The sequence below is a fragment of the Halichoeres trimaculatus genome, unplaced genomic scaffold (genome assembly GCF_033239565.1).
Source record: "Halichoeres trimaculatus isolate MK-OKI-2021-1 unplaced genomic scaffold, fHalTri1.1 fHalTri1_scaffold_9, whole genome shotgun sequence".
Lineage (NCBI taxonomy): Eukaryota > Metazoa > Chordata > Actinopteri > Labriformes > Labridae > Halichoeres > Halichoeres trimaculatus.
In genome coordinates this window covers 2,031,601-2,045,358 of record NW_027437188.1, presented here as the reverse complement: position 1 = coordinate 2,045,358, position 13,758 = coordinate 2,031,601, and the positions used below count along the sequence as shown (strand labels likewise).

The 13,758-nt window shown below is 38.6% G+C and overlaps 1 protein-coding gene across 1 annotated transcript in view; it reads left to right on the top strand.

Annotated features, from left to right (window-relative positions):
* LOC141798106 (coiled-coil domain-containing protein 106-like) overlaps positions 1–13,375 on the top strand; it is a 114,430-nt gene extending 101,055 nt beyond the window's left edge. The window contains exon 3 of the transcript XR_012599129.1: positions 13,147–13,375. The gene's annotated coding sequence lies outside the window, so the exon portion shown is untranslated. The remainder of the gene's footprint in view (positions 1–13,146) is intronic.
* The last annotated feature ends 383 nt before the right edge of the window (positions 13,376–13,758 follow it).

The window sequence follows — 13,758 nt, the reverse complement described above, 5'->3', positions numbered from 1 at the left end:
GTTGTCATTGAATGTCAACACAGTTACTGTTAAGGTTATGGGTCGTTTGTTAATTTTTAACAGAACCATTGCCTAATTGATCCACAAAACCCCAACCTTTTGAGTGGGTCACAAGAAAACAGATCGAGGATCAGTGACTAAAGTCTGAAGTCCAAATTTTGTGGTTTGGTGGTAACTTACAGAAAGAGCTGATCTCTTAAGCTTCCCCACATGATAATTCAATATAATGATAATGTCATGAAGTGATTCAAAGATGAAAAAGGGGGAAAACCACAACATTAAATAATAAAAAAAAAGCATTATAAGAAAAATAAAAACATTACAACATGAAAGCAAACGTGAGAGCACTAAGCAGCAAATCAAAAATAGAAGTTTTAAGGCAAATTTAAAAACATTAAAATGTTAAAAAAAAAATCATTAAATTAAAAATACGAGTCAAGTCTTGGATTTTGCACATGTACCAGGGCTGTTTAAAGTGTGAACTTTGATAGTTGAGCAGAGAAAATTTGTTTTAATTGTGCCTACTACTGTGCTTGATGAGCCAACCCCCTTTAGAACAGCTATATTTAAAAATCTTGGCTGTTTCCCAGACCCCCAACTACACTTGCAGTGCCTACTATTCTGACCAAAATTCAGTATGTAGTAGACAGTATGCAAAACGTTGCTAAATCTGCCAAAAATCCCCAGATGCACTACTGATCTAGGAAAATTTCTCAATATGCAACAGACCAATCTACGTGCCACAATGCATGGCACTATCACTGTTTGCAGGTGGCAGATTTTGGAGAATAACCACCATCTACTGGAATGAGTCAGCATTCTAACTACAATACAAAAACACTAACCTGAGACATGCTGTGAGATAGAAGTGGAGTGATGCGAAAGAAACACTGGTAAATCCCATCAGTTATAGTCTTAAAGGGGTAATTACTTCTATAAATTGATTGAAGCTCATATAAACCAATAATTCACTAATTCACTTAAACCGTACATGGATTACATGGAAAAGGTTTTTCCATCAGCTGTAAGAAATAAAAAATCAATCCCTTCCAGATTTATGTTGAATAAATGATCAAATTTCTGGTGCAAGGTCAGACAACAAATATGGTAAATCTGCTATGATATGATTAACAAAATAACTAAGATGCCAAGGTAAAAATATATATATATTATATATAAATATAAAATCCATCAGCTGAAGCTATCCAAAATTAAAAACCAGAGGAGTATACTACTATAATACAGACCCAAGAGAACAGTCAGACTACATACTACATGCAAAAGCAGCAGGCAGTATGCGGTGCCTACTACATACTACATTCACATGTAGTATCAATCAGTCAGTCTTTATTTGTATAGCACCAAATCATAACTGACATGGCATGAGTACAGCACTTTGCAGCATTAGCAAGCTAACATGTAAAGGAACAACTTCCCTTTAACAGGCAGAAACCTAGGACAGAACCAGACTCATGTTACACAGACATCTGAAGAGACTGGAATGGGGTAAGAGAGAGATGGAGGAGGGAAGGAAACAGGATCCATGTGTGTCAGTTTCTCCCCGACAGTCTAAACCAGGGGTCACTAATGTGGTGCCCATGGGCACCTGGGTACCTGCAAGAACCACTTAAGGTGCCCGCGAGGCATGTACGAAAAAACAGCACTGATCACAATGGAGCTCCTTAATACCATCATTGTTCTGTAAATCATTTATAATAATTGTGAAATAATAAACATTGACCTGCGAGCAGTCTCTTCACACAGTATTACCACTTCTACTATGATTTATATTATTAAAAAGTGATCTGTGCAACTTTGTTCAGAAAGTTTTATCATACAAGTAGCCCTTTGTGCTATTCATTTCCCATGAGGTAGACCTCAGTCTTAAAAAGGTTAGGGCCCCTAGTCTAAACCTATAGCAGCAGAACTAAGAGCTGGTTCAGACCTGATCCAGCTCTAACTATAAGCTGTATCAAAAAGGAAAGTTTGAAGTTTGCATCCCTGTCCCTCCTTTTCTAGTGCCTCTTTGTCAACTTGCAGCAGCCAAACCAACATTCACGCAGCCACAACTTTCTCCCTCAGGACTCTGGACTGTAACTCATTCACCCATCTACCTGTTGTCAATAAAACCCCTCAAAACTGCCATCTCTGCTTCCACCTGCTTCTGGGCCATTTACAAAAGGTTTGGTTCCCCTGAACCATCACAGAATACACTGGCCCACATGGAACCAACACCCGAGGCTATTAAGGAAGCTCTCACTAACCAAGGTATACTAATCAAACGCCACAACAAGATGCTCTACGGCACAATAGAGTTACTATAGTCCCTTCACCAGCAGCAGAATCACCTTTCAGGCCAGATTCCTCTTGCGGAGGCTCAGACCAGTGATAACAGTGTGCCCTCTGCCGTGAGTAATTCTCCTGGGCCTGTTGGCCACCTTCAGTCACCAGCTCCTGGTAAAGAGCCTTTTATTCCCCCACCTGAGCTGTACTCCAAAGATTCAGGTTCTTGCAGTCAGTTTATTTTAAGTTGTTCACTAGTTTTTGATCTACAGCCTTTAAGTTACCCTTCGAACAAAGGTAAGATAGATTTTATGGTTAATATGCTGCATGGTCATGCCGCCAAGTGGTCCACTACTTTGTGGAACAGCTCTTCTCCTGTGTTTTCTTCTTTTGAGATGTTTATTGCTGAGCTTTGCAGTGTTTTTAATCACCGGTCAGGGAGAGGGAGGCTACCCGCTGCCTTTTATCTGTTTAAAGCGGCTCAAGTCTAACCACCCACAACACAATGGACCAAGGCCCTTTTAGCTCTGGTCTAGCTCTGCTGGCCATTGAGAGAACACCGGTAAAATCCCTGGAAAAAACACCTGGTTGTGACGACAGGGTCACAGATCATTTTCTTGAGAAGAATGGAGGGTAGACGCTACGTTCAAATATATAATCGAATTTATGATGAAGGCTGGAAAAAAATGAGCTTCCCCTCCTTGACTGACCAGCAATCAATTTTACTGTAGAATAACAGAGATTTTCAAAGTAAAAATCTTAGATCCTAAAATAAAGGAGTAATAGCTGTAATGTATTGGTGGCTTTCATATTTTTTGTTACCCATAGTTCTGACTATTCTTGGTCTGTAGACTATGTTCTTACTACCACTCTGACTACTCACAGACATAATATTTTCAAAGTTTTAAATTCCTACACTATAAAATGAAGGAGAAATATGTCTGATGTTTTGGTGGCTGTCAGTTTTTATGTTAGCCATATGTTCTGACAATTGTTGGTATGTATGTTTTCACTACAACTCTGACTACTCACAGACAAAAAATGTCAAGCAATATTACTGAAAAATAACAGAGTTTTTTTTTTTTTTTTTTAAGTTCAAGTCTTACACTATAAAATGAAAGAGTAATATCTCTGATGATTTGGTGGCTTTCAATTTTTTTGTTAGCCTTAGTTCTGACAATTCTTGGTCTGTACATTTTCAGTACCACTCTGACTTCTCACATAATATAGCAAGCAATTTTCTGTAGAATAAAAGAAATTTTAAAGTTAAATCTTAGATCCTAAAATAAAAGAGAAATAGCTGGGATGTTTTGGTGGCTTTCATTTTTTTTTTTTTTTTTTTTCCAAAAGTTCCTACAATTCTTGGTCTGTTTCTTTTCAGTACCACTCTGACTTCTCAAACACAAGACATCAAGCAATTATTGTGGAGAAACAGAGATTTTTAATGTTAAAATCTGGGATCCTCAAATAAAATAGTTATGTCTCTGATGTTGTAGTGGCTTTTAAATTTTTTTTTTTGTTATCCATAAGTTCCCACAAGTTTTGTTCTGAATGTTTTTGGTACCAGTCCGAGTACTTACAAAAAAAATCAAGAAATTTTATTTTAGAAAACAGAGATTTTCAAAGTTTAAAGTCTTACACTATAGAATGAAGGAGTAAAATCTCTGATGATTTGGTGGCTTTCAATTTTTTTGTTATCCATTGTTCTGACAATTCTTGGTCTGTATGATTTCAGTACCACTCTGACTTCTCATAGATTCAATCAATTTTACTGAAGAAAAACAGAGATTTTCGAAGTTTCAAGTCCTACATTTTAAAATGGAGTAATATCTCTGATGTTTTGGTGGCTTTTATTTATTTATTTATTTTTTGTTTGTTATCCATAAGTTTCTACAATTCTTGGTCTGTATGTTTTCAGTGCCACTATGACTTCTCACCATAGAATAGAATTTATTGTCATTGTAACAAGTACAACAAAATTGAAGTCACAGCAGCAATCAAGAAAACAAAAGTAAGAAAGTGCAAAAAGGTCCATAAGAAAAAAGATGATGACAGCTTGTCTATCATTCTCCAGTTCAGCCAGCCTCCACCTCCACAGGGTCAGGGCTGAGCTTCTTTCAGTCATGCTCCATCTCTGTCTTCTGTATCCTGTCTACTCACAGCAGGTGAAGCTCTTCTAACATGGCGTTGGTGTCTGATGTTAGGTCCGTTAGCCATGTCTGTGAATAGCATGATGCTACTCTGCCCTCTGGTATTCCCTCTGTTGCTGGGTTAGCGTGGATAGCTTATCTATATTGGAGATAGATCTTACGTATCCAATAAAGATGGATCCAACAGGTCTAGGTCTCTAATAGGTCCATGTCATCACTTCTTAGTTCACACCTGAGAACCATCATGTCGTCCTCACCTCCTACTTCTCACCTTGTGGGAAGACATCAGGCCTTACACCAGTTAGCGTTGACATGCTACAGGCTGCAAACAGCTGAGTTCACATGTAAACAATGCAGCCATGGTTACATGTAGGATCTCCAGACAAACACAGGAGAAAAAGTAGTAAAAATATCACTAAGCCACAAAAAGTTTGGAGTCCATGACCAACAAATGAGCTACACAAAGTAATGATACAAATACATAATTTGTAACATATATAATAACAAATACAAAGATTACAAAAAGAGACGAAAAAATTACTAGAAACGGACAGAAAAGAGGGATGGGCTGTAAAGGCAGCCATAACCAACAGAGCGGCGCCCAGCAATATGTTGTACTTTGTTATCTATATGTAGCTTATTTGTGTTAACTGAAACATATGTACAACAATATATTTCTTTATTACTGCTCTGGGTGCTCCATAAAACCCTATTCAGTGCCACTACAAGCTTAATCTTTATGATTAGACTTTTAAGACTTTAATCTGACACGTGAACTGCAGGTGTCTTGCCGCCCTGCTCTTGCACTCCATGAACACTGCTCAAACAGGGTGTATACAAGCGCATCAGTACAGCACGCACAGTGCAACCTTTTCTCAGAACAGTACTCAATTTGTTAATTGATCAAGGGCGCCATCTAGCGACCATATTTAACTCATACACATATCTAACAGCAAACAGGAAAAGGTAAAAATCAGTGTCATCTTATAATGCTTTTAATATTTTGTCATACATAAGTTCGTTTCGCTCTAAAAATTATTTTGGTTCAAACAAACACTGTGATTCAGGTTATAGCCTCATAGTTTTAAATTGTGATTTTAAATTATTGGTAATTTCTAGGTGTTTCTCGCTCTGCAAAGCGTTTTGGTACATTTACCACGACTCTGCGATGCAGCCAGGTACAAGAGAACTGTGAATTCATTATGCTTCTATGAAATAATAACTGAAATGGGCAAATCAGAGTAAAAATCCATGTAATCACGTTTCCTGAACCTTATCGGTGTAGTTTTGCCATCCAAGTTTCGTGGCTACAGTGGTCACTGCACAATTCTGCTTTCTCTGTCCTCCTTGGCTTTTCCTGCAAAGTTTAAATTTGTCGCCAAACACATGAGTTACATTCAAATTCAGGAAAATATACTTCAAAATGTAAGAATCATAGTTTTAAATTGTGATTTTAATGTATTTGTCATTAATAGGTGTTACTCGCCCTGCAAAGCGTCTTGGTTCATTACCGAGAGTTTCTGATGCAGGTACTAGAAAGACTTTGGAATCATTATGCTTTCAAGACACTATTTCTGAAATGAGCAAATCAGAGTACAAATCCATGTAATTCGGTGTCCTGAGCCTTTTCGGTGCTGTTTTGGCATCCAGCATGTTATTGTTTTAGCTTTCTTTGATCATTGCACCTTTCTGCATTCTCTGTCCTCTTTAGATTTTTTCTGCAAAAGCTGTGATAGTTGACCCCCAAAAACGTGAGAAGCTTTCAAATTGAAGGGAAGACAATTGTGAATGAGTTTACATAGAGTTTAAATTATGATTTAAATAATATGTCATCAATAGGTTTTTCTCGCTAAAGCAAAGCGTTTTTGGTGCTTAACCACGACTCTTTAATGTGGGTACATGGGAACTTTGCAATCACAATGCTTGTGTGACACCCTTACTGAAATAAGTAAATCAGAGTACTTTTCCGCTGTCCTGAGCCAGCTCGGTGTTGTTTTGTCATACAGCATGTTGTCGTGTCGTTCAGCTTTTTCCTGCTTTTTGCAAAGCGTTTTGGTTCATTACCGAGAGGTTCTGATGCAGGTACAAGAAAGACTTTGGACTTATTATGCTTTCGAGACACTATTTCTGAATTGAGCAAATCAGTACAAATCCATGTTATTCCGTGTCCTGAGCCTTTTCGGTGTTGTTTTGGCATCCAGCATGTTATTGTTTAGCTTTCTTTGATCATTGCACCTTTCTGCATTCTCTGTCCTCTTTAGATTTTTTCTGCAAAAGCTGTGATAGTTGACCCACAAAACGCGAGAAGCTTTCAAATTCATTGGAAGACAATCGCGAATGAGTGTACCTACAGCTTAAAGTATGATTTAAATATATGTCAATTTGTATTTCTCGCAAAAGCAAAGCGTTGTTGGTGACTTTTTGATGCAGGTATATGGGAACTGTGCAATCATAATGCTCGTGTGACATACTTACTGAAATGAGTAAATCAGAGTACTTTTCCCATGTCCTGAGCCTTTTCGGTGTTGTTTTGTAATACAGCATGTTCTCGTGTCTTTTTGGTATTTCTCGCTCCGCAAAGCGTTTTGGTTAACACAACGACTCTCTGATTGCGGGTTCAAGAAAGACTGCGGAAATATTATGCTTTTGTGACACACTTACTGAAATGAAAAAAATTACAAATCCATGTAATTCCGTGTCCTAAACCCTTTCGGTGCTGTTTTGGCATCCAGCATGTTATTGTTGTGCTCTCTATGATCATTGCACCTTTCTACTTTCCCCCTCCTTTTTAGCTTTTCATATTTGACATAGAACACACACGAGTTATATCAATATTCCTTGATACAGCCCAAAATGTGTTCAAAGAACGATTTAAAATGTTTTTTCATTTTCATTTTGACTTGCAAGGATCTTTTCGCTCACTAACATGCCTAATCAGGTCCATTGGTATTGCCGTCCCCACTACTGTATGACTTAATCACTGCTTTGTGATCTATGTTGTACAAAAATCCATCTTATTTACTGTTGTGCATTTTCAGTGCTGTTTTGGCATCCGCTATTGTATTGTTGTGGTTAGTGTCATCATTTCACATTTCTGCTATCTCTGCCCTCTTTCCTGTGTTGCGTTCATCTCCAGGAGAAAACATCAGAAAAAGGTGTGTTCAAGGGTGATTTGAATGATGAACAAAAAGCTTTCAAAATCAAACATCAGTCGCTTGAGTTACCTACAAAAAGCTGACAGAAGCAATAAAGATGTCTTCAGCATCTTAAATCATATAATGAATCATTCCATGGTGTATTTTGCTCAGTTGCTGTTTGTACTTTCTGTTCCCGGCAGTAAGGGGGGAGAGATATGATTCACACACACACACACACACACACACACACACACACACACACACACACACACACACACACGCACGCGCACACACACACACACACGTACACTTCTAACCAAAATGTGTCTCTTTATAAGCGCTGTCTGCCTCTGTATTCTTCAGTGCAGTGTCGTGCTCCACAGTGCAGTATCGTGCACCACACTCTGTGCTTGTTGTACGGCCTGTACTCCTTGCAAGTAAAACTATTGGAAAACTTTTTTTCTTGACTCGAGTTCTTATTTGAATGAAAGTCAATTTGAATCTGACAGTGACAAATGCACACATGCACATGTTTGGAGGGTATGGGGCCTATATGTGGCCTATTTGTGAAAAGGATGCATCTGCCTAAAAAAAAAAGAAAACCGAAAGAGTGCTGCCATCAACTCAACCACAGCAGCCCGCAAGACCTGAGAGCTGTGACGAAAAGAACGGCATCTGTGACGATGACGGCTTCACCTGTCAGGAATGTGTCTAAATTCGTGTTTTAAGTAGCAGTTTTTGATAAATCCCATTTAAAGGCCTAGTAGGTTGCAGTTTTTATTGTATTTATCAATGTGTTTTATGCCAAAGCTCACATTGCCATTTGTGATGAGCATATCATTGGTGTTTATTTATTCATTCATTTATTCATCATTTACTATGTAAGTAATTGTCCTGATAATATGACATTGTTCTAATAAATTATGTTGCCATATTGTCAGTTGTTTTACAATAAAAATCAATGACTATCCCTTTGCAGCTGGACTGGCCCAACTTACCTGAGAAGCGTCTCATTCTACCTGATCGGCTGGCCCATTTTACCTGAACTCTGCTTGTGTAAAAAAGTTGGCACAGCTGACCTATCAAGGCCTAAAAAATAAATTTACTGCATAATTCCAACACAAAATGTAAAGAAAACAACCATTATTAGCCATAAGACCACATAGATACACATTTAATAGAATGCATTGTTTTTTTGTAACTGCCTCAAGCTTTTTACCAAAAAGTGGCCCAATTTAGCTGATGTCGCCCTACATTGTGACCACAAGATGGCAGCATGTGACTACAAGTGAAATCACTGCAAAAACAATTTCGTCTTCAGTATTCAGGCTGAACAATATTGAATTAGGCAAAAGATACAACACCCACCCACCAAACCTAGTTATGAAATTAATGCTACAGGCGTCGTTTTAGTTTGTTCTGTCTGATGTGCGCGCTGCACAGGATCTCATGTGTTCACCTCTGCTTTATTGTTCGAACGGTGGCACAGCAGCAGCCTTTGGTTTTCTCTTCCAGACAGTCCTCCTCACTAGAGGTGGGCGATACTGGAACTTTTGGTATTGATCCGATACCAAGTAAATACAGGGCCAGTATGGCAGACACAGATACAAATACGGATACAGATACGGATACAGATACAGATACTGATACAACAGACCCTAAGGTGTTTTTGTGATTTTTTCTTTTGATTAGCCTATGTTATTAAAACCTAGGACAGAATTTCGGCAAAGTTTGAAGGTGACTACAAATTAATTTAGTGTCATTATAAATTATATGTTCAGAAACAATACAACAGTAACAAAACAAATCTTACCCAAGACATTGGGATTTTTTTTTTTTTTAAGGAAAATAAAGTGCAAAAAATTATCACTTTAAGGTAAAATGAAAACAAAATCTTCTTTAGGGTACAGAGTTAAAGACTACAATACAAAAAATAAGTAAATAGGAAATAAAATGTTCCCCCATTATTGCACTCATTTTTTAAAAGAATAAAGTATAAAGAAATACCACACCAGAATAAATGTTGTAAAAAAAATTGGAACAAACCCCTTTTTTTGGAGTCTGCTTTTTTGTTTTCCTGGTGTGTCTGAGCCACGTGACAGTTTATCATCAAAAATCAGGAGAGTGTGGGGATGGGGCGCCGTGACACAGTCAGGTCTCCACTTTTATAAAACTGCAGCAGTTAGTGCATGCAGGAGAAAAAAAATAAACCACAGTATTGATCTTTTTACACTGGTATCATTTAATATCGATACCAACGTTGGCCCACCTCTACTCCTCACTCACAGTACTCTCCTCCTGCATTCAAATGAATCACGCGAGTGTGTGTCTCATTATGATCACTTGTTTTGTCCTCGGCCCAGATTAAGGAAGAGGGTTGATATTTAGACATTAAAAAAAAAAAATTAATAAACAAACGAAAATGGATGGAAGACAGTTAATTTGTAGTTGTTGTAATTTTGTAGTTGATTATGATGTTAAGTTTTACCTGCTTTCTGTCTCTTCCACGTTATTTCTCTGCCCTACAAAGTCCATGACAATTACATGCACATGGACTATTCTGCAAATTAGACAGCAGCGCCATTTAGTGACTTCTTGGACAGTCAATACTGACTTTCCTTACTGAGGAGTTGGCATGTTGAAACTGGCAATGTTTCACTCAGCTTTAATTATGTTTGAAATGGTAAACGGTCTCATTCTTCCAGGTATTTCATACGTGATATAATCGATTAAAAATAATCTGTTAATAGTGGATTATTTGGGTATATGGTAATCTGGGGTGTTAAAAACAACAACAATTTACACCGAACTGAACCGAAAACCGTGAATACAAAACCGTGATAAGAACAGAACCATGGATTTTGTGAACCGTTTCATCCCTACTTCACACACTTCAGTTAGAGCATCCTGTCTCCTGTATCTTGTCTGCTCACAGCAGGTGAAGCTCTTCCAACATGGCGTTGGTGTCTGATGTTAGCTTCATTAGCCATGTTTGTGAATAGCATGATGCTACTCTAATTTTTTGCTTATTTATTGAACATGTTTACATGCCATAACAAGCGGCGCTTACTCGTGGGTAGCAGATAAAGCAACATCAACCAACTGCTTTGTATAAATTACACACAATTTCTACAGATTTTGCAAATGTTTACCCCAGATGAATCTTTGAGTACGCCATTGGCGTAACTCAACTTTGTCTCCTCTTTTTAGGACAACGCACACATAGTCAATGCTAGTCATCGCCCCCTGCGGTCACATATTCCGATGGTCACAGATTTCAGCGCAACACTGTTCAGACATCTAGCTGCATGTAATTGTTTATTTCGTCCACTAGATGTCACAGTTGTGCGGTGTAGCACCGCTGAAGGAACTGAACCGAAAACCGTGACTACAAAGGAAGTAACAAAGGAACAGAGGTACAAGGGAAACTTAAGGGGACAATTTATGTGTTTTACTGTCTTCTTACAGTGAATAAATGCTGGAGGAACTGTGAATATGCCAGCTCCCTCCATGTGCCAATCATCACAAGTGTCGCAGACCTTCAAAATATTTTATTGCTCCATTTATCCCTTGTGGCAAGTGTTTGCAAGTTTAAATTAAGATAAACTACCGGGATATATTACCTATAAACTGCAGTGCGCATGTTTTGTTTCAACATAAAGTTGTCCTCTTTTTGCTCCTTTTAAGTTCTAGAGTTAATTTGATGAAAGAAAAAGAAGCATTGAGCCATTTTCTTCTAGGAGGAACTCAAAACGGGAATTTCTTTAGAGGCTTCTAATCAAACTTTCTCAAGTCACACAAAAATTGCCCCTCGATTTGGACTATTTCCAGTTTGTTGTCAACCAGGAGATGCAATTTTTTAGAACATTGTCCAGCCAGGTTGAGATGCCGGAAAATATCACCCATGCTTATACTGAGCTGTTAGCGCTGCACAAAGTCTGATCAGTGAGACCAAGGAGTTAAAAATGCTGACATAGCAAGATGCATGTTCACAATAAGGGGGTATGGCAGGGGCAGTTTCCTGTCAGGAAAGAGAATTTTTGCATTTATACAAAATTTTCAGAAAAAAAATCATCTTTGGTAAAAAAACTAACAAACAAATGCACTGTGAGAATTTGAAGTTAATTGTACTTTTTCTCTAATAGAATAGAACGTCTGTGGTGAGACGCAAGGATGGCTGTAACAAATGTGCACTATGAGACTCTTCACAGCCTTGAAGATGAAGGTCTTCTATCCCTCTGATAGCATCCACCTCTTCTGTGTCCTGCATGTTTTCCTTCCACATCTGCAAAGGGACCTTGATGTCTCTTGGGTGGGTTGGGATAATCACTCCCCAAGAGCAGAAAAACTGTGGACAGTGGGACTCCTCCAGAATCCCACCGATACACTGAACTTGGCACTGGTACAAAGTAGGTACAATTTCCAGGAGCACCTTGTACTGTGTGTTGTAGTTCTGAGTAGCATTGCTCCAGGTATATCTCCAAAAAGGAGAATGTCATGAAAAAGATAGATTTTTTGGTCACTCATTTCTAAATTGTAAATCTATTTATGGCACATAGCGCGAAATTTTTTGAAGAATTTATTTTTTGAAAAGTTGATTATTATGGCTCACAAATAAGACCCGCACCGTCCCCGCATCAGCATTGGGTGCTGTTTGGTGTTATTTGGCCACCGTCGCTCCCGAGCTTCAAAGCTAACCTCCTCTCTGCTCTCTCTGACTGTGATCTGGTGCCTGGGTTAGAGTCGCTCTGGTTGTGTGACACGGCAGCAGCGCTGCAGGTAAATTAATAGTTTCTGTTTTAGTTTAGAAGTCTGATTTCTTTTATGCGAGGTTTACTGTTTCCTGGGCTCATTTACAGCACTGTGCTTTCGGCTGCAGCAGCGCAGGGGACATCATCATTCTGATCTTCAGGGCTGCTACTGGCGCTGCTAACTAATGCTAAGCAGGGGGCTTGTTCTCCTCTTCTCCACACGTGATCTGGTGCGCTGATCAGGACCTCTGGGTCGCATAACGCAATAGAAACACTGCTGCTTTGCTGGGAAATGCTTCACTAACAAATGCGTTATTTGGAACTGCTCTACTGAGCCCTGCTTGACAGGCTTTGCTATACTGGGATCTGTTTTGTTGGGTTTTGTTTTGTTAAGACTTAACTTGTTACTTTACTGTAACTATTGATTTACAATTGATTTATTGTTGTGTTTTGCCGTACTCTGATGTATTTCAAGTTTATTTTTATTTTATTTTTTTTTAGGTTTCTTTGTTTCATTTTGTCTATTCTGTTGTTTTGTTTCGTTTTCCTTTTTTCTATTACTGGTTATGCTACCCTGTCACCGTCTAACACAGGAATTGAAAACAGTGAGTGTTAAAATTCTTAAGTTGGGTTATACTTTAGAATTGTGCACAATTCAATTTTGGTAAATTGATTAACTGTTGATTAACTGTTTTCTTTGCAAGTCTAAATTTTGGTAATTAGTTTATTTTCCTTTATTTCTCGTGTTTTTCTTAAGTAGCTTGGGATTATTTATGCTTTGCTTTTTGTTGTGTCAATCCCGCTAATTCTTCCCTCTCCTTTCAGGGCTGAAGCTCACGGTGGTGGTCCTGGTTCCCTGGTGGTGGGCTCCCTTCCCTGTGTGCTGTGAAACCTGCGGGTTTTGATTTTTATTTTTTGGTTCTTTTCTTCACCATTGTGTGTGCGTGTGTATCACAATCCCGGGTACTCTTCTTTGGGGGGTCTCCCTCCCCTTTGTGGTCCCGGACCATCCAACCTTCCACTGGTAAGCCTCAGCCCTGTTAGGCTCCCTTCCCTTGCCTTCCGGAATGAATAGTGTTTTAAAGAAAAACTGATTTTATTATTCTGGGTTAAAAATAAAGTATATTTTTGTATTGGAACCACGTCTCCTGCTCCATCTGTGAAACGAACCTGTGAGTCCTTCAGAGGGTACATCTAATTTCTCCGGGTGAAAATCCCGGAGTGGCATTGCCTGGCTTTAAGTGATCAAAAATTAAAAAGGTATTGCATCACCTTTTGGTGGATGTGTGTTTAACTAAAAACAGATCAAAACCTCACTACCCGCTCGCCCGCCACATATCCACTTGTCACAGAGTGGATCAGAGACTCAAATGCAGGACAACAGAGAGACACAGCAGACCAGAAAATTTCTCTACTCACTTTTATACAGTGAATTAG